Source organism: Monodelphis domestica, chromosome 4 (genome assembly GCF_027887165.1).
Source record: "Monodelphis domestica isolate mMonDom1 chromosome 4, mMonDom1.pri, whole genome shotgun sequence".
Classification (NCBI taxonomy): domain Eukaryota; kingdom Metazoa; phylum Chordata; class Mammalia; order Didelphimorphia; family Didelphidae; genus Monodelphis; species Monodelphis domestica.
Window position 1 is genome coordinate 388391374 of NC_077230.1, and position 26133 is coordinate 388417506.

General features: G+C 41.2%; 1 protein-coding gene across 10 annotated transcripts in view; it reads left to right on the plus strand.

Moving 5' to 3' along the window:
• Positions 1 to 26133, plus strand: part of PLA2G2C (phospholipase A2 group IIC) — a 98820-nt gene that overhangs the window by 19473 nt on the left and 53214 nt on the right. For 7 of the 10 annotated variants that reach the window (XR_008911540.1, XR_008911542.1, XR_008911546.1 and 4 more), the window contains exon 2: positions 2905 to 3012. The exons of 1 other annotated variant lie outside the window; for it this stretch is intronic. The gene's annotated coding sequence lies outside the window, so the exon portion shown is untranslated. The remainder of the gene's footprint in view (positions 1 to 2904; positions 3013 to 26133) is intronic. 2 more of the 10 variants (XR_008911541.1, XR_008911545.1) reach the window with 1 other exon arrangement.

Below are 26133 nucleotides of genomic sequence, written 5' to 3' on the forward strand. Positions count from 1 at the left end.
ATAGATGTTTTATTTTCCCAGTTTCATGTAATAACAATTTTCAGCATCTATTTCCCAAAATTATAAGATACAAATAGTCTTCCTTCCCTTCCCTCCTCTCTTTTGGAGGTGGTAAGCAATTTGATCTGGATTATACTTATATTATTGTGCAAAACATACTTCCATATTAGTCATTGTTGTAATAGAATACTATATAAAACCAAAACCCCAAAATAAAACTGTAAATAAACTAATGTGGAAAATGGTATGCTTTGATCTGCATCCGATGCCAACAGTTCTTTCTCTGGAGGTGGAGAGCTTTCTTTGTCAGACAATTCTGAAGGAGTTATAACAAAGAATGCTCTCCACCTCCAGAGAAAGAACTGTTGGAGTTTGAATGCAGATCAAAGCAGATTATTTTTCACTTTATTTTATTGGTGTTTTTATTTTTGGATTTTGGTTTTCTGAGTAATCTTTCACAACATGACCAATATAGAAATATGTTTTGTAAGATCATATACATATAACTCATATCAAATTACTTACCTTCACAGAGAGAAGGGAGAGAAGGGAGGGAAGGGAGATGTTTTGGATTTTATAATTTCAGAAAATGTAGGTGAAGGATTGTTATTACATGTAAGTTAGAAAATAAAATATTAAATTTAAAAATAAATAAGTCTTTTTGTGACTTGACTGCAACCTACTTTCCCCAGATTATTGTTTATTACTTTTATTTTTTTTAAGAAGGCACAGATTTATTTTTATTAGGAGGCAAAGAGGCCAAGGCCTGGAGTCAGAAACACCTGAATTCAAATCCAGACTTAAATACCTGTGTGAAACTAGGCAAGTCACTTCTCCTTTGCCTGCCTCAACTTACCTCAACTATAAAATAGGGATAATAACAATTACTTCCCAAGGTTTTTGTGAGGAGAAAACAAGAGGGACTGAGCACAGTTCCTGGCACATTATAGGTGCATATTATATTCTCCTTTTCTTCTTTCCCTTCTTATACTATACAGTCCAATCATTTTTTAATATTTTTCATGCAAAATATTCCATCTCCCATCCCTGTGTCTTTCTAATGACTCTGCACCATTTCTAGAACACACTTCCTCTTTATATCTCCCCCCTAAAATTCACAGTTTCATTTAAAGCCCTGTTTCAGAGTATTCTCTAGATGGAATCTTCCCCAATCACCTCGACTGCTGGTGTCTCCCCTCCTAAAATAATCTTGTCTATACACATTTTTATGATCCTTATCCCAACTCCCTCTTTCAAAGAGGAATGTCTCGTCTCAGAATAAGGCTACATCTCCAGGTAAGAGTTCTGATGCCACTGACTCAAGCTCCCACTGGTATGCCTCCCCCCAAGATTTTCAGTCAAGAATGATTTTTGCCAGCCAGGTTTAAGTGGCTTTTAGGAAGGGGCATTTCTAAGGTAGTACAGTAAGAGCATCTCTATGCCAAACTCATCCCTAAGTTAAACAGAGTGAAGGGAAAGGGGGCACAATCAGAGAATACTTGTGGCAAAGGGGTGTCTCATAGTTCCCTTGTTGCTTAAAGTCCTTTTCTCGCATCCTTGGAATGCTCAAGAAGTTCCCTTTAGACACGGTGTGGTTTCTTTACTGGGCTCCTTTGAGGAGTTATAAATCTGTGGCCAGACTGTCCTTGACTTCCAATGCAGACACTTCCATCAGCTGATTGGTGAACAAGGTTAGGACACTGATGGGAGGATGAGAAATCCAATATCCTCCAGACCCTAAAAGCCTGCAAGGTCCTGATGCAGCCAAAAGCAGGGTTGGGAGGACAAGAGCCCAAATCTTACTGTTTAGTTTGTTTTATTCATTTATTTGTTGGTTGCATTAAAACACATAGATATCTCACCCCCTCCCTCCCTTCCCTGCACCATAGAAGGCATTGCCCCACAAAAAATATACCTATAAATTATCTCTTCTCTTTCTATTTATCAGTTCTTTCTCTAAAGTTGGATATTAACAAGTTATTCTTCACATATTAAATTTGAAGCTGCATATAATGTTCTCTTGGGTCTATTCATTTCATTCATTGTTTCATGTAGGTCTGTAAAAGTTTTTAAGAAATTAATCTGCTCAGGGCATTTAGGTGGCTCAGTGGATTGAAATCCAGGTCTAGAAATGAGAGGTCCTGGGCTCAAATCTGGCCTTGGACACTTCCCAGCTGTGTGACCCTGGGCAAGTCACTTAACTCCCATTGCCTAGCTTTTACTGCCTTGGAACCAATACACAGTATAGATTCTAAGACAGAAGGTAAGGGTTTAAAAAATCTACATGTCGTTTTTTATCGTGTTCTTTATTTTCTGTTCCAACATTGTTTTCTGTCTTTATATTCTAAGACCCTTTCTACCTCTGACATCCTGTACCCTCAGGCTCCTTCTAGCTCTGACATTCTATGTTCTAAGAGTTCTTTCAGCTCACACTCCTTCCAGGACTAAATCCTATGACCTTGTATGTACTGGAATAATGAAAAAACTTACATTCATTGAAGAGAATACAATGAAATTAGCATTTTACCATTCACCTAAGCTGTCTTATTACTGGGATCTGGAGGGCTGCTTTAAGAAGAATACAGAGAAATAAAAGGAATTTATTTTATCTTATTGGGCTTAATTAAGCATCAATGTTAGTTCTGACTAGTTTGGGAAATAGTTAAAGCCAAAAAACCCTGCCAGGAAGTAATCTCTAAATCATCTTTCTGTAGCTAGAAATATATTTGGTCTCAAAGTGACTCTCTGATCCCTTTTATGCGATGAGTTAATTGATCCCATTCCTGCCGCTTTCCTGGGAAGATGCAACATCAAGGTCCAGCCTGATTTGTGGGTGGGTGAAAAGGTTACATTGCTCTGAGGAAGGGAAAGGTTGATTTTTTTTTTCCCTCTCAATTCGCACAGGCTGCTGAAGGACATGATTGGGTGTGGGAGGAGATGTTGCAATCAACGACTGGAAGAGAAACCTTTGACCATGGTCTTGGCTCACTCCTCACTGGGTAATCATTGAGGGTGGGTTGAATGACAGTACTGTAGAAGAATTTCTAGTTACCCTACCTTGCTGTGATATGGATTCTCTCCCTCCCCCCCTTCCCCCTCTCTCTTTCTGTCTCTCTCTCTTCCTTTCTGTCTCTCTGTCTCTCTCGCTCCCTCTTTTTCTGTCTCTCTCCCTCTGTCTCTCTCTCCCTCCCTCCCTCTCTATCTCTCTGTCTTTGTTTCTCTCTCTCCTTCTCCCCCTCTCTCTTTCTGTCTCTCTTCCTTTCTGTCTCTCTGTCTCTCTCGCTCCCTCTTTTTCTGTCTCTCTCCCTCTGTCTCTCTCTCCCTCCCTCCCTCTCTATCTCTCTGTCTTTGTTTCTCTCTCTCCTTCTCCCCCTCTCTCTTTCTGTCTCTCTTCCTTTCTGTCTCTCTGTCTCTCTCGCTCCCTCTTTTTCTGTCTCTCTCCCTCTGTCTCTCTCTCCCTCCCTCCCTCTCTATCTCTCTCTGCCTTTGTTTCTCTCTCTCTCCCTCTGTCTCTCTCTCCTTCTCCCCCTCTCTCTTTCTCTCTCTCTCTCCCTCTCTGTCTCTGTCTCTCCCTCCCTCCATCCTTATCCTGTCTCTGCTGTCTGTCTCATATATAATTTATAATGGAATATGTATATTATACAATACATATAAGATTATATACTGCATTTAGCATTTACTTGTGCCTTACATATATATGTATATATATAATAATTTCCTGAATAAACATATTCTAATAATATAGATCCCAACATATTCTTGTTTTCATACCCATGTTATGGCTGTTCTGTGTTCTAGATTAGCAATCCTAAACATGGGCATAAAGGACAGAGAGCTGGGTTTGAAGTCAGGAAGGCCCAGTTTCAAATACTCCCTTTGACACATACTGACTTGGTGATCCAGGATGAGTTACTTAACTTCTCTGAGGTAGCTCTGAGACTTGAAGTTGAGAGAAACTGCTGCTCTGCACTGGTGGAGGGAGTTTCCTCATGTGGGAGTTCCTTATTCCAGTACAATCTTAGTTCTAGTCCCTATCCTTAGTTGACATTTATAACACTTTATAACAAAGAAACTATATTATCTCATTTGATTCTCACAGCAACCCAAGAAAGTAGATATTATTTCCACTTTACAAATGAAGGAAATAGAGGCTCAGAAATATTAACTTACTTCCCTCAGGTCACACAACCACTGGTATTCCCTTTCAGGTTGGCAAAGCATTTTGCACACATTATCTCATTTGATTCTCAGGTGCTATTAGTAGTCCCATTTTACAGAAGAGGAGGCAGAGGATCAGGGAGGTTAGTTAGGTGATTTGCCCAAGGTCATACTGCTATTTAATTTCACAGAAAAGATTCAAATCCAAATCTTCCTAACTCCAGATCTACTACTCTACATAGACTAGCTTTGCCTGACTCTATAAATCTTCTACCACAAGTCCACCCTTTGAGCCAGGAGCTCTAGTTCCCTTGTTGATATCTGCATAGTATGCACATTTCCCATCAGTGCTTTCCATCAGTTTTCTTTGACTTTCCATACAAAACATCCTCACTTCCTTTTACTATACAGTTTTTGAGGATGTCTTTCTAACTGCTTCATACTCCTGGCTTGTGATTCACAATATGTGGCAGTTATTTACACCTGCCCTGGGTCACTTCCTGTATACGTATATTATATACAAATGTGTATTTCCAACATGGATAGAACATCTTACAATTTATGAAATACTTTATACTCATTGCTAACTGCCTTGGAAGGTAAGCAGCTAATCAATCAATCAATCAATTTCCTATTGTAATATAGGCCAATATGGGAGGTTATACCCACCTACACTGGTGAATTGGGGAGAGGAGGAAAATGGGTTGTGAGAATTAGAGAGGGGAGAAGAAGTTGATTTTCCCCCTCTCTTCCCTTTGGTGAAGACAACCTCAGTTTGTTTCCCTGAGGGACAGAATATGTCTCCTCAGAGATTTGGTTTGGGAGGTAGAGGTTAAGGACTGGAGGAGAGGGTTTAGAGAAATGACCTACTTACTGCCTCCCTTCTTGGACTTAGTTGTTGTTGAGAGACAGGATAGACTTTCCTGCCTCTGGATCCTCCTAAGACCCCCAACTCCCATTTTCCCTTTGAGATCTGGTTCACTCCCCAACCCCAGTCTTGAGCTTATCCTCCTCTTTGGGGAGAGATATGATTCTCCCTAAATCTTCAGTCCCCTTCTTTGTTGTCAGAACATAGGCAGACCTGATCTTTATAATAAATCTTTAATGGGGAATCACTCAGGGAAGGGAAAGTAAGATGGTGAGATAAGAAAAGTGGGTGGCAGGAATCCCTAAAGACTGGCAGATTGACCCCCCAAATCTTGGGGGTCCAGGCTCTAAGTCTTGACCCCTTTTCTGGTCAGCTGCTAGTTGTCCCTATTCTTGAGCTAATCTGGTTATTGCTAAATTCAGGACAATTGGGGAGAGAGAGATGGAGAAAATCCTTGGAGAGAATTTCCTCAGTAGATGGCTTTTCTCAAAGTCCAATCTACTTATGTTGAGCTGAGTTAAGCAGAAAACTTCCAGGGATAGCCTGGAAAACCATTGCTGTCCAAATGGGAACCTCCAGCCTTTGAGACCTTCTTGTCAGGCTGAAGGAATCCAGTTGAAGTGGCAGTTTCTGAGTTCCCCTCAGCTTCTGTTCTTTTCCTGGAATTCTGGGTCACTCCCTTTCTGCCCTTCCCCTGTGTGGGCTGCTTCTTGCTTCAATGGATCTAATTTCTCTCTTTTGCCATTTCTTCTTTTTTGCATATTCCTCTCTCTTTACACTATGCTAGACACTACAGGACCCAGAGATGAAATAAAATAGTTTCTGTCCTCAAGAAGCTTATTTCCTTTCAAGAGAGACAATGTGTATGCATGCATACAGAATAGGATTTACTTTTAAATATATGTGTGTGTATATATATATATATATATATTTGTATGTATGTATGTATAGGAATGGCAACTGGGCTTAGGATATGAAGAAGATGAAACCACATAATGCTGGTTGGCAACTTCTCCAAAGCTGAAAATGTACATTCCCCGAGGGCAGGGGGTGATGGGTTTTTTTTGCCTTTTTTATATTTCAGGCAGTTAACACCATGACTAGCCCCCAATTGGTGCTTAATAAATACTTAGAGTACTGCCTAGAAGACTTAGAGGTTAAGTTATTGGCCCAGGGTCACATGTAGGAATTGAACTGTGTAAGAGGGAAAATTATGAAAACCGTAAATTAATAATTTTTTTAAAAGTAGTAGGGGAAAAAGATGGAAATAGGAGAGACGTATATAGGTACATTACTTTCTGCTCCATTTAGCTTGTTGTTCTGTGGTCTCCATTAGGACCCCCCTCCCCCACAGCCACACTCACAGGTATGTCCAACCAGCAACAAATATGTAAGAGAAGCGAGGGAAACCCTCTCTTGCCTCAGTTTATCAACCTTTTCCTCCATCCACTAACTCTCACATATCACATCTTAGGAACCAACTGTGGCTTTCTATTTTGCCTGGACTGCTCAGGGGAGCAGTGCAGGAGGCAGTGTAGGGGACAACCACCCTGTCCCCCATCTCATGATCTCTTGACTCTATTGCTGCCTTTTTTTGGCTTCCATTCTATCCTCACGGCCCAATCCATTCAATGATTTCCTTCACACAATTCTCACCTCTAGGTCAAGCTCAGTCTCTTGCAGAGTATGCAGGTAGCTGTGTGACCCCAGAAAGAGGGGAGAGTAAACTTCCTTCATACAGCTGTTTCTCATATTAGCTGCTGGGGAAATCTTGGACAAGTGCATTCCATCTCCTACTTCCAAACTTTTGATAGTCTTTATTTCATGCCTATAAATGCCTTCTTTCTTCCCCTCTGACTCTTTTTAAAACTTTACTTTCTGTCTTAGTATCAGCTCTCAGACAAAAGAGCAAGGGTTAGATATTTGGGGTTAAGTGACTTGATCAGGGTCATGTAGCTTAGAAGTGTCTGAGGTGAGATTTGAACTCAGGACCTCCCAAAAACAGATGATCTATCCATTTTGCCACTTAAGTACCCCTCCCCCAAAAGGTCTTGATTTCCTGGAGTTGTTTGTCTTCTTCTTCAACTGCTAAAATATTTAGTATTTATTTCATGTATATGTTTTGTATTTCTCCATCTGTGCATCCAGCAGAATGGAAAATCCTTGAGAGAAGGGACTATTTTCATTTCCACCTTTGCCTCTATATGCCTGGCACATAGTAGACACTCAATAAAGGTTTATGGAATTTAATTGAGCCTCAGTTTTCCAATTTGTAAAATGAATGATCCTTGTACTACCTGCCTCACAGGTTTATTATAAGGAAAATATTTTATAGACTTTAAAATGCAATGTAAATATGAACAACTGTCTGGTTTCATGGAAAGAACAGAAAGATTTAGAGTTGGACGACTTCTATTTAAGTCCTGAATGGCATTTAATAACATCTGACATAGCTAGAATTCCTTAAAATTTGCAAAAACAGGATTGATTCTAAGATAGAGGTAAGGGTTTTATTTTTTATTTTTTTTAACTCTTAGGTTCCATTTTGGAATCAGTGTATTGGTTCCAAAGCAGAAGAGCAATAAGGGCTAGGCAATTGGGGTTAAGTGACTTGTCCAGGGTCGCACAGCTTGGGAAGTGTCTGATTTGAACCTAGGACTTTCTGGCTCTCAATCCACTGAGCCACCCAGCTACCCCAGAGGTAAAGGTTTTAAAAAAAATTTGCAAAGCACTTTCTGCATCCCTTAAATCTTAAGTCAACATGAGACAATAGGAGCAATTTAATAGATGCTATTTAATAATTGCCAATAATTTATCCAGGAGGTTCAGAGAGGTCAATCAACTTGCTTGACCCCACTTCCCACCCAGGATCTCATAACCTTTCTATATCCCAACCCAAATCTCTTTTCTCCTTCCTTTTGACATGGGCTGTGGAGTCCAGAGGGTCCTAAATTTGCCATTGTCAAACAATTTTCCATGGCCATTCTTTAACTTAAGATTTGCTATTTGAAAAACAGATTGAGATATATTTATGTATAATACATATCTATATCTGTTTATCTCTGTCCATCCATCCATCTCTCCATCCATCCATCCATTTATCTATCTATCTATCTATCTATCTATCTATCTATCTATCTATCCATCCATCCATATATCTGTCTATCCATCCATCCATCCATCCATTATCTATCTATCCATCTCTGCATCTCTCTCTCTCTCTCTCTCTCTCCCTCCTCCTCTCTCTCTCTCTCTCTCTCTCTCTCTCTCTCTCTCTCTCTCTCTCTCTCTCTCTCTCTCTCTCTCTCTCTCTCTCTCTCTCTCTCTCTCTCTCTCTCTCTCTCTCTCTCTCTCTCTCTCTCTCTCTCTCTCTCTCTCTCTCTCTCTCTCTCTCTCTCCCCACACACACCCCTGACCAGGCCCCCACTCTATTATAATCCAATCCACAGAGCCTGATTGTGCCTAGAAGGGTCAGGACAGCTCCTCTTGCCTGGGTTGTACCCAGCCAAGTAGAAACAATAAGACACCCTGAAGTAGCCATCTCTTTGTCCTTGGTCAGGCTGCAGTTGGGGATGCAATGCCATCTAGTGGTCAATGAGCTGGTATCTCTGTTGCTATCCTGTCTACAGAAGGGGGATGGAGCCGAGGAAACCTCTCATCTCTATTGGTTGTTATTTCCATCACCTGCTCAGGCAGAGTTTGGAGCAAATCTCTGGGTTGAAATGGGAAGAGAAGAATGTAGGATTGTAGGATTCTAGATTTCTAGTTGGAAGGGTCCTCAGAAGTCATCTAGTCCAACCGCATTTTATAGTTGAGGAAACTGAGGCTTAAAAGGTTGCGATTTCATAGATTTGGGGATCATAGATTGAGAGCTAGAGGGGACTTCAGAAGCCATTGAGCCCAAGCCTCAAGGTCACATAAACGGTAGGTGTCAGGGCGACAAAGCCATATGTATGTTGTTTTGAAGCTTGCAAAACACTAGACACACATTATCTCATTTGAATCTCACCAGACAACTCTTGAAGGTGGGTCACTGTCATCATCATAGCTAGCATTTATAAAATGCTTTAAAGTTTGCAAATTATTTCATTTGATTCTTACAAAACCCTCATAAGGCAGGTGCTATTATTATCTCTATTTTACAGAGTCAGGATTCAAACCCAAGTATCTCTCTCTCAGAAATTCCAAGTTTTATTTTTAACTTATAATAAATTGTAGTAGACTTATTCCTTTTAATGTAGGATATTTCAACACACTTAAAAGTTTCTATTACATGCTATTTTCATTCTTATTGAAAAACAATGTGCTATTATAGAAAACATTCAAAAATGCTTTAAAAAGTGTTTCCTTTGATGTGCTTATTATATCTGAAGCTGTAATATATAGCTAGTTAGTGGTAGTGTTGGGGGACTAGAGGTGATTCCCCAGGAATTCAGGTTGGGCACCCTTTGCAAGAATGCAAAACTCCATAACTTAGCTTAGAAACAAAAAGAGAAATGTATTAATTTAGAAGTCATATTGAATTTTGCTGGGAGGTCAGCAAGATGGGATGTTGCCTCCTCAAAGGAATGAATTCTGGAGTTTTTATACTTCATTTACACAGTTGCTACATGATTCAAAGAGGGTATAAATCCAGGCAAAACTGTGTGTATGTGGGGGGGGGGGTTGGTCACCTCACTGGGGTCAGAGCAGTGTCTAATGTCCTGAAGACATAGGGTTTGGCTGGGCAGAGTTTAGGGGGCAAGTAGATGTTCTAGATTACAGCTGATGGATTGGGACATAACCAAAATATGTATATCTGTGTCCATCTCAAAACCTAGGGGAGAATCCAAGGGGGAATAATCCTCTCAGGGATCTTTCTTATCATGAGCCTTTGAAGTTCCAGGGTTACCCTTTCCTCAGCATTAACAAGGAATGTAAGGCAGCAAAGGAATTTTCCTATTTATAGTTTGACCTGAAGCACTTCTATAATTTGGGGGTGTCCCACACAAGTAGCATCACTGCCAATTTAAAAAACCTAAACCCAAGTATCTCCTGACCCCAAGTCCTATACTCTTTCCATTAATGTATCTATAAGAATCTCAGATCACAGGATTTACAGATGGAAAGGGCTTCAGTGGCTGATATACCCTTTAATCATCTCATTTTGCATATAGGGAAAAATGAGACCCAATCAAAGAAGAGAAACATCTTTCTTACAATAGAATAGTTATCAAGTAACAATGTCTCTATTCAACTCCAGATCTCTGACCCCAAAGGCAAAGCCGGTTTCCCTTTTTAATATCTCCCATAAGACTTATCACATTTTCCCTTCCACTATTTTTCCCAAGCTGGGGCTCCCCCACCTAAAGAACTTAAGTTTCTGGGTAATAATCTGCTTCTGCTAAAAGGCAGGATCTTCAAAGCCAGGCATTGCAATCGTCCACACGGGTGTGAAAGAAATTGACAGTCCATTTTTCAGTGTCAGTTTCAGAGGTAATGGGAAAAGGTGACAGCCAGGACTAAGGACCCTTCCCACCCCCAGATTCCCAAGAAAACAATACAAAACCCTCAGGAGGGCACCAGAACAGGAGTGCTCTTGACAGGTACGCGGGGGCAGGGCTTGGGCGTAAAAGGGAGAGGCTCCTTGTTCTCTGGCTATCCAGAAAGCTCAAAGCAACCTTTCAAACGCTAGGGTTTTTTTCCCCTTCAGTGACTGAGCAGATGAGCGAGCCCTTTTATCAGGGACTGAAGCCTCCTTCCAGCCAGCATGGCTAAGAGCCTGGGGGAGGAGATTCTGGGACCCAGGAGCCCCTGAACCAGTTCTCTTTGTTCCTTTAGAGTGCTCAGGCTTTAGGGAAGTTTTAAAGCTTTGCTGCTCCAGTGTGTGGCGGCTGATGCTGGGACTTTATGAGCCAAAATGTCCTGGTGGCAAGGCTTGACACAGCCTTCATCTTGACCTTAAAGTAGACCAAGGTTGTTTCCTAGTTTTGAATTGTCCAAGAATCAAGGCTGTTTTTTCTGTACTTTCGCTATGCTTCAGGCATTGTGCCAAGTGCCAAAGGTACAAAGGCAGCAGTGAAACAGTCCCTTCCTCAAGGAGCTTACCATCTAGCTAGGGGTGATAATGTGTGCATATATAGGGGGGCACAAAGGGGTAGGTGGGACAGAGACAATATTAGGAAGTGGGGAGGAAGGAATCAAGGAAGGCTTTCTGTAAGAGGTGTACACGATCTAAATGGTCTCCGTGTTCTTGAGATCAAAACCACCCCATGGGAGCGGGGTGAATTAACAAGGCAACCCCCAAAGCCATTGTCTCCCAGCTGGCTTCAGTCCCTAAAGTAAATTAAACTGCCAGTGTGATAATGAAAAGTACATCTTCTAGGGGATTATGAGAAGGATAAACATACATTTTGTGCATAATGGGATTCAGGGGTGTATTTCCTTCTCTTAAAATTTGCCATATTTTTTGTACATTATTCCCATTTATTGACACAGTCCTGTCTTCTTTATCTTAGGTTCTATGTGAGTGGACAAATAGGAAAAGACCAAAAGATAATAACGGATAGAGAACTAAATAGTTGATGGTTGGCAAAACCAGTGCATTGAAAAATAACAAGTGGAAAGGGTTAAGATAATTGACTTTTTTCCTGATTAAATAATGGTATTTGCATTTGGAATTCTCTGTTGTAATTCAAGCAGCATCGTCATAATTCTTTCTTAAAAATAAATAAAAAGAGGGGGCAGATGGGTGGCTCAGTGGATGGAGAGCCAGGCCTGGGTTTGGATCTGATCTCAGACACTTCTTAGCTGTGTGACCCTGGGCAAGTCCCTTAGCTCCCATGGACTAGCCCTTACCACCCTTCTACCTTGGAATCCATACACAGTATTGACTTTAAGACAGAAGATAAGGGGTCTTAACCGCCCCCAAATATTAATTAATAAAAAGAAAATGTCCTCGTGTAGATAAGCAAAACCAAATAGAAAGTTTCTGATGACTTTCCTTCTGGGTCAGAGAGGGTTTTTCCAAAGACATTATCCCTGGTTTCAGGGCCTTTTCCCCACTCCCTTTTCTGCCTCTTTCCAACTGGAAATGCCCTCTGCCAATGCATACTGCAGCCTTCTCTGGAGCTCAAATTCTAGGGCTGCCTGGGGCCTGGGATGCTCAGCCTGCACGCCCACAGCTAGCACGTGCCAGGGGCAGAGTTTGAGCCAGCTGGACCTTCAGCTATGCCACGCTGATTTCTCCCACTGGAGATCGAGGGTTGGGGTCATGAGCTGGGATTTCACAGCTATAATCTTTGAATTCCCTACGGAGGAAACCTCTCCCCCTGCCACAGTACTCCATATGAGGCCCTTCTAAAGACCCGTGGATGAAGTGATTCGTCTTCATTAGTGTGGAAAGAGGTTTTCCTGGGTCTCTCTGCCTGAAAACTAAAACCTGTGGGTGGAATTTCTGGAGATGAGATCTCTATTTAATCTATCTTGTTCTCGGACAGGTCAGCGAGCCTGGGCTCTGAGCCTTCCAGCTGGGTGGGGACGTCCCATACTTGCTCTCTAGTGGGAACGCAGGGGGCTTCTCCATTCCATGATAGGTGGGAGACCTCTGGCACTCAGAGAGCATCCTCTGTGGAGGAGGACGAGAAAAGAAAGGACAAGAATTATGCCAAGTGCCACACCGATGAGACCATGGCTCCATAGGAGGAGCAAAGCTATTTTAGGGTGTAAACTCTATGAAGAGGCATCCTGATGGATACCTGTCCTCAGTGACCCCGGTTCAAGTCCTCTCTTAGGTATTTACTAGCCACAAGGTTCCAGTAAGTCACTTGACCTTTTTCAGCCTCAGTTTCTCTGTCTATAAAATGGAAATGATAGGATTGTTGTGAAGTATTCCATTAACATTTAGATGGTACTTTAAGGTTTGCAAAGTGGGTACAATTGTTATCCACATTTCACAGATGAGTAAACTGAGGCTGAGAAGGGTCAAATGAGTCCACAGTCATGTAGCTAGAGGGTGTCTAAAGTAAGAGTCAAATTCAGGACTTCTGGACTCCCTCTTATCACCTTTCAACCTTTCAAGTGCTGTATAAATCCCAGTTACTGTTATCATCACTTAGATGACCCTGAGCAGACTATATAGCTTCTCAGTGATCCAAACAGCTCTCTAAGAGGCGAGGCTGCCTATCTGCACAGGTAGAAGGAGTTTCCTCATCTGGGAGTCCTCTCCCTGTCCTAAACCCTCCCAATGGCAGTGGAGAGAAATCACAAGTAGATATGTTCACCATGCATCCCCATAATACATTCTGGGAAAATGCATTGAAAGCAGTTCATGTTTTCTGGAGGGAAGAAAGTCTTAGGACCAAATAAAACATAGTCAGGGCAGCTAGAGTGCTGGGTCTGGAGTCAGGGGGACCTGAGTTCAAATTTGGCTTCAGATACTTACTGGCTGTGTGACTCTGGGCAAGTCACTTAACCCTGTTTGCCTCCATTTCCTCATCTGTAAAATGAGCTGGAGCAGGAAAAGGCAAACCAGCCCAGAATCTCTGCCAAGAAAACCCCAAATGGTCACAAAGAGTTGGGCATGACTGAAACAAATGAACAACAAAAAAACTCAACACTTATTAAGCTTTTCAAATACATCAATTAATGGAGAAGCATCTATTAAACACTTACTGAAACCTGCTTCTCTCCTGGACTCCTCACACTCTCTTCTATCCAATTTGTGGCCAAGCTCTTCAATTCATAGCATGACTTGTCGATGCCCCATTCTCTCCTAGGACACAGTCACCATCCTTGTTTAGGTCCTCAAGCCTTCTGGATGGTCTCCCTGCCATAAGCCTCTCTCCCCTCTCTGGGACAACCTCCACTCTTCTTTCACAGACAGTGGTCTGTCTGTGTCCCCCCAGTAGATTCCATCGGTTCCCTCTCTCCTCTAGAATTTATGCATTTTCACTGAGTGTCCCCATGACTGGAATTCTCTCTTTGCTCCCCTTTGTTTCCTGGTTTTCTTGCTTCTTTCAAGTCCCAAATAAAATCTCACTTTGCACAGGAAGCCCCTTAAATCTAGCGCCTTTTTTTTTTTGGAATGTTTTCTAATTTATCTTGTATACATCTTGTTTGTACTAAGCTATTTGCTTGTGAGTTCCTTGAGACAAGAGACACTTTTTGGCTTTTTTTAAAATAATAAATGCTTGTTGACTGACTATTTTTAGGCAATTGATTATACATTGGGTGGAGAGATGGACTTGGAGTCTAGAAGATTTGAGTTCAAATCTTACCTCAGACACTTACTGGCTGTTATGACATTGGACAAGTAACATTTCTCTGTCTCAGTTTTCTCCTCTATAAAATGGGGATAGCACCAATCTCATCTGATTTCTATGAAGATCAAATAAGATAATCTTGACAAAGCATTTTGCAAACCTTAAAGGGCTAGCTAGGGTTTTTTTTGGGGGTGGTTATTGTTTTTTTAAACCCTTACCTTCCATCTTAGAATCAATACTATGTATTGGCTCCAAGGCAGAAGAGCAGTAAGGGCTAGGCAATGGGGGTCAAGTGACTTGCCCAGGGTCTTACAGCTAGGAAGTATCTGATGCCAGATTTAAACCCAGGACCTCCTGTCTCTAGGCCTGGCTCTCAATCCACTGAGCCATCCAGCTGCCCCCTAGCTAGGTGTTATTATCATTATTATTATTATTTTATTATTCCACATAATAATGTTGCAAAGCCTTGAAAACAACTTCAGTGTCCATTTCAGGACTTCTTTTCTCCAGGTTCTTTCCTTTACTTGTTCTCAATGTGTCAAAGTGCATTCTTAAATATGATGCCCACAAGCTGATACTGCTGATGATACAAATTCCCAGAGATATAAATCACATCATCTGGGACTTGGACAAAGCATTTCCATCTCTCCTCACCATTCAGTCATTTTCAGACCTATACGATTATTCGTGATCCTTTTTGGAGTTTTCTTGGTGAAGATCCTGGAGTGGTTTACCATTTTCTTCTCCAGTTCATGTCACAGATGAGGAAACTGAGTCAGACAGGCTGACGTGACTTGCCCAGGGTCACACACCTAGTAAGTGCCTGAAGCCATATTTGAACTTGGATCTTCCTGACTTCAGGTCTGGAGCTCTACCCAGTGTACCACTTAGCATCACTGCCTTTATTCGATGAATAGATTTCACTCAAACTCGTACTTTAGGGAAAAAAAGTTAAGAAAACATTTAAAGAAAAAAAAATATGATTCCCAGAAATGACCACAATACATCTGTGCTAGTCTGTTTCTGGAAGGCCAATCAATGGAAAGAACATTGGTCCAGGGGTGCAAGACTCCGGTTCGAGTTCCATCTCGGATGCTTATTGCTCATGTGAACCCAGACAATGATTGCTTTATCTCCCTGGATCTCAGTTTCTTCTTCTGTAAAATGAGGCCATTGGATTGGATTTCTTCCAAGATCTTCCTTTAGTTTCCTCCAAGCTACTCCTCCTGCTCAGTAAATTCTAGTGGTTGCCTGTTTCTTCCAGCATCCAATGGAACTTACAATTAGAGCTCTTTGATTCATTTGTTCTGTTTAAGATCATGCTCACTTCGGGCTGCTGGTAAATGAGCGGCTGTGGAGGCTGAGAGGGATGTCCGTGTTCCTTTCCTTTGGCATCTTCCAACAGGGTCTAGAACTACAATGTCTCATGGCACTCGAGTCTTGCAACTCCACCTTGGGACATTCACATCAACTTTTCTGCCGTTACCATCCTCATTGCTCTGCTTTGTTCTTGGGGCTCACGGCCAGCCTGCTGCCTGTCACCCTCTCCTTATGGAAGTGGTAACCTGGTAGGGCGTTAAGTCCGGTGTAATGGAAAGGATGCTGAACTTGGAGTCAACTGTATGACCATGGTCAAGTCTCTTCCCCTCCCTCAGCCTCACTCTCCTCCTTTGTAAAATTAATGAGGAGGGTAACGTTTTCACAACCTGCTCAATGAGAGAGGAAGGAAGGAAGTGCAATATAAAGCTATGTGTGCTACTTTAAAAAAATATTGAGGGGGCAGCTGGGTGGCTCAGTGGATGGAGAGTCAGGCCTAGAGTTAGGAGGTCCTGGGTTCAAATATGACCTCAGACACTTCCTAGCTGTGTGACCCAGAGCAAGTCACTTAACCCCCATTGCCTAGCTCGTATTGCTCTTCTGCCCTGGAATCAATAGATAGTATTGATTCTAAAATGGAAGGTAAGGGTATATATATATTATATATAATATATTAATTAATATAATTATTTATGTTTATTATTAATATAATAATTAATAATAATTAATATAATTATTTATGTTTATTATTATATATTATTAATATTATTAATATTATATTATATATTATATTAATATATAATATGTATATATATAATAATATGTATATATATTGACGGGGCAGCTGGGTAGCTCAGTGGATTGAGAGCCAGGCCTAGAGATGGGAGGTCCTGGGTTCAAATTTGGCCTCAGACACTTCCCAACTGTGTGACCCTGGGCAAGTCACTTGATCTCCATTACCTAGCCCTTGCCGCTCTTCTGCCTTGGAACCAATATACTGTATTGATTCCAAGTCAGAAGGTATGGGTTAAAATATATATATATATATATATATATATATATATATATTGCACTTGAAGTCAGAGTTCAAATCTCAGCCCCGGGTCCTTGGACAAATAAATCCTTGATATCCCAGGGCCTCAGTTTTTACATATGTTAAAATAATAATGATTAACATTTGTGTAGTACCTATTATGTGCCAGGCACTGTGCTGAATGCTTTATCATGATCTCATTTTTTTCTTACCACATCCCAGGAAGGGAGATGCTATTATTCCCCCTTAGGTGAAGTTTCCTGCTATAATGGAATCTATGAATCTGTGATTGATATACATATTCAAGGTTACAGAAGGATAGCAATAGCCAGTGTTTGTGTAGTTTAATAAGCATTTCACACGTGATATCTCATCTGACCCTCACAACAATGCTGGGAAGGAGGTGCTATTATTATCCCCATTTTTTCAGATAAGGAAACTGAGGCAGACAGTGGTGAATTGACTTGGATAGGGTCACACAGTCAGCAAGTATGTTGAGGATAGATTTGAACTCAAGTCTTCCTGACTCCAGGCCAGGAGATCTATCCACTTTGCCACCTAGCTGCCTGCCTAAAGGAGCCTTAACAGTCAACTAATCTAATTCTCTTATTTTACAAATGAGGGAACTGAGGCTTAGAGATATTCGTTGCCCAATGTCCCACAGATATTAAGAATTCAATAATAGGGCCTGTGACCTCAAGTTCAGTGTTCTTACTATCAAACCTCAAGTTATTAATGTTAATGTTATTTTTAAACCCTTACATTGTGTTTTAGAATCAATACTGTATATTGAATGTTCCAAGGCAGAAGAGAGGTAAGGGCTAGGCTATGGGAGTTAAGTGACTTGTCCAGGGTCACACAGTTAGGAAGTGTGTGAGGCAAGATTTTAACTCAGGACCTCCCATCTCTAGGTTTGGCTCTCACATCTATTGGACCACCTGGCTGTCTTGCCAAATTATTTTTAATAGCTTTTCCAGTAAATAACATTAAAGAGATCTAAGTAATAATAGAACTACTTCATATTTATATATTGTTCTACAATTTAGGATTCATTGAATATCCCTTTATTCCTAAAAGATCTTGTGCATAGAATGTACCTTTTGGGTCAGATTGGAGCATGAGGGGCATCTCTTCCCTTAAGGAAGTCACTGGATCGTTTCATTCACTCAACGAAAATCACAGTTGGATCCACTGAGTCCCTGGAAACCAATTAACAGTCCATTAAACAAGGAGAACCCAGTGGCTAGAGAATCGGTCCCCTGCTGTAGACAATTACCAGTGTGGACTGGGGATGGGGATGTAGGTCAGTTCTCAGCTAGAGGAAAGGGGAGACAAGAGCCAAATGTGACCCCCTTCTGCAGGCAGATTTTCAGCAAAGGTTTTCTTCTGCATTTGAACTGTGGGCCACCTGCTTGTCCTGGAATTCTCCTTGTCCGGCAGGTTGCTGAGCCAGTTGGCTTCAGTTTCTTCATTGCTTTCTGCCCAAGAAAAGCTCCTTTCAGGGCTTCACAGTGTTGACCTTCCAAATGAAATCATGAGCCAGGCTCCTTCCGGTCCCCATTCAGAGGAGCGGGGTCAGGCTGCTGGCAATTTGTAAGAGCCACGGCCCCTTTTGAGGACACGACTTTTTAAAGTTAAATATTTATTATGAATATAATATCCTTCTCAGCAAGTCCAAATCAATGAAAAGAAATGATGTAAATCCTCGAATAAAATCCATTTTAAAATCGGATTTAAATTTTAGTGGGAAAATAATAACACATGTATTTTAGCAATGCAATGCGATTAGTAGGGCAGTTAGGTAGCATGATGGATAGAGTGCCTGGAGTCAGGAAGACGAGTTCAAATTCAGCCTCAGACACTTACTAGCTGTGTAACCCGGGACAAGTCACTTCATACTCTGTCAGCCTCAGTTTCCTCATCTGTAAAATGAGCTGTAGGAGAAAATGCCAAATCATGCCAGTATCTCTGCTGAGAAAATCATGAATGCAACTGAAACAACTGAACAGCATGGTAATCTCCTGAGAGGTAGTGTGGAATCATGGTTAGAGAGCCTGCCTCAGAATCAGGGAAATGTGGGATCAGGTCTTATCTCTGACACATAGTGCTGGCTGTAGGTCCCTGGACAAGTCACCTCTCAGACTGCAAATTCTTAGAGCAAGTGCTTGGTGCATGGATAGTTTGGGTGCCAGTTATACCAGGGAAATCACAGGTCCAGACCCCAAATACCAATGGCTGGAAACAGGACTTGACTTTTAAGCAGAAGGGATTTGAGTGTGACTTTCACCTCTGATGCTTCAATGGGAACTAAGCCTTTATTTCCTCATCTATAAAATGGGAACAATTACTCCTCTCACATCTCACTTGCAGGATTGTAAGAATCAAATAAAATAATCCAAGGCAAGCATTCAATATAAACCCTCCATACAGTATGATAGAAATGGCAACCCAATAATTTCATTCAAATTTTTCAGTTCAATTCAAGCATCTTACAAATATTATCTCATTTAATCCTCACAACAACCCTGGGAGGATGCTATTATTATCCCCATTTTACAGTTGAGGCAGGTGGAGGTGAAATGACTTATTCAAGTCACATATCTTGTCGGTATTTGAACTCAGGTCTTCCTAACTCCAAGCTGGTCATAATATATCACACCACCCAGCTGCTTACTATATATTTAGAGCTTGAAAGGGCCAAGGAGGTCAACTAGTCCAACTTCCTTATCCTGAGGATGAAGACTCTAATGTCCAGAGATCACCCAGTTACAAGTAGCAGACTTGGGGCTCAAGCTCAGGTCTACACACCCCAAATCTAGTGTTCATTCTGCTCCTCTGGCTATAGTCCCAGTAAAGAAAGGAGTGGCTTAAAGAGAGCAATCACAGGGCAGTTTGGTGGTTCAATGGATAGTATGCCAGGACTGGTGATGAGAAGTCCTGGATTCAAATCCCAACTCAGACACTTCCCAACTGCATGACCTGAGCAAGTCAGTTAACCTCCATTGCCTAGCCCTTACTTCTGCCTTGGAACTCATACTTAGTATCAGTTCTAAGAAAGAAAGGGAAGGGTTTGAAAAAAGAGCAATCAATGTTCTTTGTGTATAAGTGGAAATTTTGTATCATTCAGACTCCATTTCCCAGAATTCTTTTCTTGTCCCAAAAATCCTTTCCTCCTTTGTTCATGTTTGCATGGTTATGTGATTGGTTATACACTTTCTGTAGCTCCTCTTTCTCTTCTTTATGGAGATCGCGGCTTCAGTTCGTTAGCTCCTTTTAACTCTAGTTTTTATTTTAATAAATTTTATACATGTAATACTTGAGTTATTGTATATGAAATTTAATCCTCACATTTGTAACTCTCATGGAATGTTACAGTCTATTTGGATTGCTCTTTAAATGCCCCAAACTCACCAACAACCCAACCAATGGCAATTTTCACTCTATCAACTCATTGAAAGTGGCTTCACAAAGATGGGATTCTTGCTATCTTGATCAAGAACAAAGACCCTCCATCATCTGTGGCAACTTTTCTAGGACATTTGGTCACAGAATTCTAAGAGTTAGAAGGATCCCCAAGAGGTCATCTAGCTAACTCATTTACAGATGAGGAAACTGAGGCTTAGAAAGATTTGTCCAAATCCACACTGGTCGTGACTGGCCAACTTGGATTTGGATCTATGTCTGATCCTGAACCCAACACTTTCTACTGTAGCACACTATTTTGTAAAATTATGGCCAAAAGTAGATCCATGCTACAAGAGTTCTGAGGTCAAGGCCAATGGTTTCTAGTAGTAAGACTGGGAAGCTGGAATGACTCACTTCCAGGGATATCCTCTAATTAAGAGCAAAAACTTTTACAGTCCTGGCTTTGTTCCTTAAACAAGCTCTTCAGGGCTCTCAACCAGAGTAACTAGGATTGGGTGAGTGCTGTTGTGACGTACCCAAGGCTTAAAGTGAGAACCTTAAAGAATGAGGATCCCATAAAGGGTTCAAACCCAGATATCAGAGCTGGGAGGGCCCTTAGAGCACAGAATATGAGAGCTGAAAGGGCTCTTAAAACATAGGATGTCAGAGTCCAGAGAAGCCTTACAATCCAGAGCGTCAGAACTGGGAGAGCTCTTAGAACACCAAATATCAACAATGAGAGGTTTCAGAACATGGAATATCAAAGCTGGGAGGGAGCTTGGAACATGAATCGTTGGAGTTGGAAGAGACCTTAAAATAGAGGATGTCATAGCTGATAGGGATCTTAGGACACGGAAGTTGAAGCTGAAAGAGCCCCCAGAACATAGATTATCAGATTCTTAGGACATGAACTATCAGAGAAATCATTATACCCCCCAAGTACCCAAATAATCATTAATGTGTGTCTAGCATTTGAAAGTTTGCAAAGAGCTTTCCAACATATCATCTCATTTGAGTCTCTAGCAACCCCCAGAAATAGGGTTATGAGCTATCACCGCCATTTTGCAAAAGAGAAAACCTGCAGCAAAGAAAAGTGGAGGAGGGAGAGCATTCCAGGTGAGTGGGAAAGTCAGAGACAATACCCAGAGCATGTCTTGGTGGGACAGCCAGGAGACCAATGTCACTGGATGGCACCTTACATCACTTTCCACTCAGAAATTTCTATTACTTGCTTGATCCAGATTTGAATCCAGGTCTACTTGAGGTCAAGCTGCCTCTATACCCTAGAAATAGTATTCTATACTCAGTAGGCACTTTGTAAATTCTTTTGGATTCATTAAATTCTGTTAAGTGACTTGCCCACTGTCCCACAGGCACTCAGAAATAGACCCCTCTGGGCTTCCAAAGCTCTAAGTCTCAAAGCACTGCCCCTTCCTGGGGACTTATTAGGATTACTTTGGTGATGTGCTATGAAGCTTAGAGGCAGCCTTCCCTGATTCTGGTTAACTTGTTGGTTCTCCTTTTCTGGAATCATAGAATAATAGCATGAGATAGGACCATGGTTATCATTTATTCAAACACATATGGGATTTGGAGTCAGAAATCCTAGGGTCAAGTCCCAGTTTTGCTACTTCTTGCCTGTGTAACCCAAGTCAAGTCACTTAACTTCCCTAAGTCTCGGTTTCTTCTGTGGAATGGGAAAATTGGACAAGATCGCTTCCATGGTCTTTTTAAGGTAAGAAAGTATTATTTCAGAAACTAAGATTTAGATCCAGAAACTAAAGCTCAGGGGGAAATAACTTGTCCAAGGTGTCAGTTAGGATATACAAGACCTGGGACTTTTACCCAATTCCAATATTACTTTCTCTTGGACTCTTAAGATAAGAGGGAGTCACAGTGGCTTCTTGAGCAAGGGAGTCCACTTGGATTTATAGGCTGGTGGAAGGAAAGGGTTAAGAAATATAGCATAAACAGAAAACAGTGTGCCACATTGGACAAAGTAATGGTTCTCTGATCAGAGGACCTGAATAAAAATCTTGCCTCTGACGCTTGCTACCAGTGTGACCTTGCACAAGTCACTTAATATTAGCTAGCATTTACATAGCACTTTAGGGTTTGCAAAGAGCTCTACAATTATTTTCTTATTTTATCCTCACAACAATCTTGAGGGAGTAGGTCCTATTATTATCCCCATTTTATAGATGGTGAAATCAAAGTCAATAGAGGTTAAGGGACTTGTCCAGGGTCTAAGGCAGAGTTTGAGCTCAGAACTTCCTAAACTAAGGCTTCATGCTCTATCCACTGAACTACCTAAGCTTTATGGACTTAGAACATTACTTATAAACATAAACAATGTAAATGCAAAGGGGTTTTTGAGAAGAAGATGCTAGTAATTGGGGAGAAGGTGGAATGGGGATCAGGATAGGAGACTCCTCTGGGCTCTAGGTGGCACTTGATCTTTGAAAGAAGCTAGGAATTCTACAAGAGCAAGGATGAGATCAGCCTAAGTGAAGGCACAAAGATGGAAAATATAGAATGTCTTATATAGGGGAACAGCAAATAAGCCAGTTTGATAGGTATGTGGAATGCATGATGGGGAGCAATGGGCAGGAACCAGACTGTGAAGGGCTTGAAATGTCAAACTGAAGAGCTTGAATTTGATCCTAGAGGTAAGAGGGAGTACCATAGCTTCTTGAGCAAGGGAGTGACATGGTCAGATCGATGCTTTGAGATAATTAACTTTGGCTGTTTTGTGGAAGAAGTATAGGAACAGGTGGAGACTTGAAGAGATTGGCAGCTAATGCAATAGTTCATTTGAGAGATGAAGAGATGCAATAGTTCATTTGAGAGATGAAGAGGGCTTGACCTAGAATAACAGGGAGAAGGGACCTTAGAATAGAGAATGTCAGAGCTGGGAGAACCCTTAGAAGATAGGATTTCTGAGTGGGGGGGGGAGCGTAGAAGACAGAATGTCAGAGCTGAGAGGGGTTCAAGGACATAGAATGTCAGAGCTGGTAGGAGATTTAGGACATGAGATATTAGAGCTGGGAGGGGTCTTAGAACATGGCAGGTACCTTGGAAAAAGATGTAAGGTAAAGTATAGAAGCACAGTAGAATCAACCAAACTTGGCAATTCACTGGCCACTACTTTCTCCAAGTCCCAATTTCCTCACCTATAAAATGAGACTGGAGAAGCAGATAATTTCTCAGATTTAGAGACAGAAGATGATATTAGTAGCCCCTAATTCCAATCCCCTCATTTTATAGATGAGGAAACTGAGGCTGAGAGAGGTTAATTTGCCTAGGGTCACACAGCTACTAAGTGTCTGAGGCAGGATTTACACTCGGGTCTTCCTGCTTCCAAATCCATCACTCTCCTTCTAGGAGCTTATTTGAACTGAAGATCTAATATATGTGTGTATATATATATATATATATATATATACATACCAACCTAATATCAGCTCTTATATATATATATAATGTGTATGTATATATATATATACATATACATATATATATATATATACACATATATATATATATACCAACCTGTCTGTGTTGTCATTGTTACTGGTCCTCCTTTCAAGTCTACTCATGATCTTCCATACTGTGGGACTCTTACCCATGGCCTCCCACAAATATACCACAAAGGAGCCTACTCATCTTGGAGGGGATAAGGATCTTCCTTGAGTTGTCTCAATACCAGTAGAACAGCTTCTATTTCCAAGAGCCAAGATGGCAGAGCAAGGAAGGAGAAGGAACACACTGAGCTCAGTACCAAAGGAACACAGGACCTGACCTTGGTATACCAAGGTCCTTCCCCCACTCTCCTTCCCTATATTTCTTTGATGTCATCCTTTGCACTACTTCTTCATAATTCCCTGCTTGTAACATCCTGGAGCTTGCTCATGACTCTAGACCTCTCCATTGCCCTTAATTTCAACTCTTTGTAGACAGTAATCAAAGCCATGAGTCACAGCCCCAGAACATCATGAGAAGACTGACTGGGGCTAAGTACTCCTGGCCTTTGAATAGTCCCCACTACTTAGAAGCATTGCTGCTACTCACACGATTGTAGGATCATAGATACAGAGCTGGAAGAGACTTTAGAGGATCTAATCCAACCCCTCCATACATGAAAGGATTCCCTGATATACCCAACAAGTGGTCGTTGTATGAAGACTCAAAGCCTCCGGAGGTGAAGTGACTTATATAGTGTCATAGCTGGTAAACGTCTGAGGCAGTATTTGAACCCTGATCTTGACTCTTAAGTCTATTGTATTAACTTGTATGCCAAAGACAGTACTTTATTTTTATTTTTTTAATTGAAAAATTTTATTTAATTTAGAATATTTTTCTATGATTACATGATTCATGTTCTTTCCCTCCCTCCCTCCTTTCCCCCTTCCATATAGCCAACAAGCAATTCCACTCATTTTACATGTGTCATTGATCAAGACTTATTTCCATATTATTGATGTTTGTATAAGGGTTATCACTTAGAGTCCAAGTCCCCAATCATATCCCCATTGACTCATGTGATCAAGCAGTTGTTTTCTTCTCTGTTTCTGCTCCTACAGTTCTTTCTCTGGATGTTGATAATGTTCTTTCTCATAAATCCTTTAGAATTGTCCTGGATCATTGCATTGCTGCTAGTAGAGAAGTCCATTACATTTGATTGTACCACAGTGTATCAGTCTCTGTGTACAGTGTTCTCCTGGCTCTGCTCCTTTCACTCCGCATCAGTTCCTGGAAGTTATTCCAGTTCACATGGAATCCCTCCAGTTCATTATTCCTTTGAGTGCAATAGTATTCCATCACCAACAGATACCATTATTTGTTCAGCCATTCTCCAAATGAAGGGCATCCCCTCATTTTCCGATTTTTTTTGCCACCACAAAGAGCACAGCTATGAATATTTTTGTACATTGTTTTGTACAAAACAATTTCTGTACAAAAAACAATTTTTCCTTATTATCTCTTTCGGGTACAAACCCAGCAGTGCTATGGCTGGATCAAAGGACAAGCAGTCTTTTAATCCACCTTGGGCATAGTTCCAAATTGTCCTCCAGAATGGTTGGATCAATTTACAACTCCACCAGCAATGCATTAATGTCCCAAATTTGCCACATCCCCTCCAACATTCATTACTTTCGCCATATTGGCCAATCTTCTAGGTGATACCTTCTGAGGTGATACCTCAGAGTTGTTTTGATTTGCATCTCTCTGATTATGAGATTTAGAGCACTTTTTCATGTGCTTATTGATAGTTTTGATTTCTTTATCTGAAAATTGCCTATTCATGTCCCTTGGGCAAGTCATTTAACCCCATTGCCCAGCCCTTAGCACCCTTCTACCTTGGAACCAATATACCTTATTGATTCGAAGACAGAAAGTAAGGGTTTAAAAAAAGTGTTTCAGAAGCAATGACCAATTAGAATCAGGCACCCTAGAGTAGACGCTCTTCTAGGGTAGGGTCTCTGGGTCATATTGTTGTCACTTTGTGTATATGTTTTCCTGCCTCTACTTCCTTTATTTTGCTTCAATTCATGTAAGTTTTCCCAGGAGTCTCATTTTACTGCTCAGGAATACCTAATATTTCCAATTGATTTCACTTTGGTGTCTTGTCATGGCATAGAGGTAGCCATGACAAAAGCCCCACCAGCAGAATACCAACTAGAAAGATACTTAGTATGGTCCCAATGACCCATCGTTTTTTAAAGACCAACTCAACTCTTCAGGGCTAGATTACAAACTCCCTGAGAACGAGAGTGTTTCATTTTTGTCTTTATACCCCTAGCCTAGAGCTCATCACCAAACCAACCCCAAAGTGATGAGTTTTTTTGTCCATAGTACCTGGAGCTGTCTGAGAAGGCATCCAAGGGTTGAGTTGAGATGTAACAGAGTGGTAGAGAGAACACCCACACCAGCAAATGAATATCCTTGAAGTATTTTCCTATGGATTTCATACTTGTTTACTCACTTCCTTGAGGTGGGAGATTTGCCTCCATTATGAATGGATGAAATGGAGAGTAGTGTGGCAAAGCATTTCCCTTGATTGTCTGAGGCTACTGACATTGACAGAATGATTTGGTGAGACCTGAAAT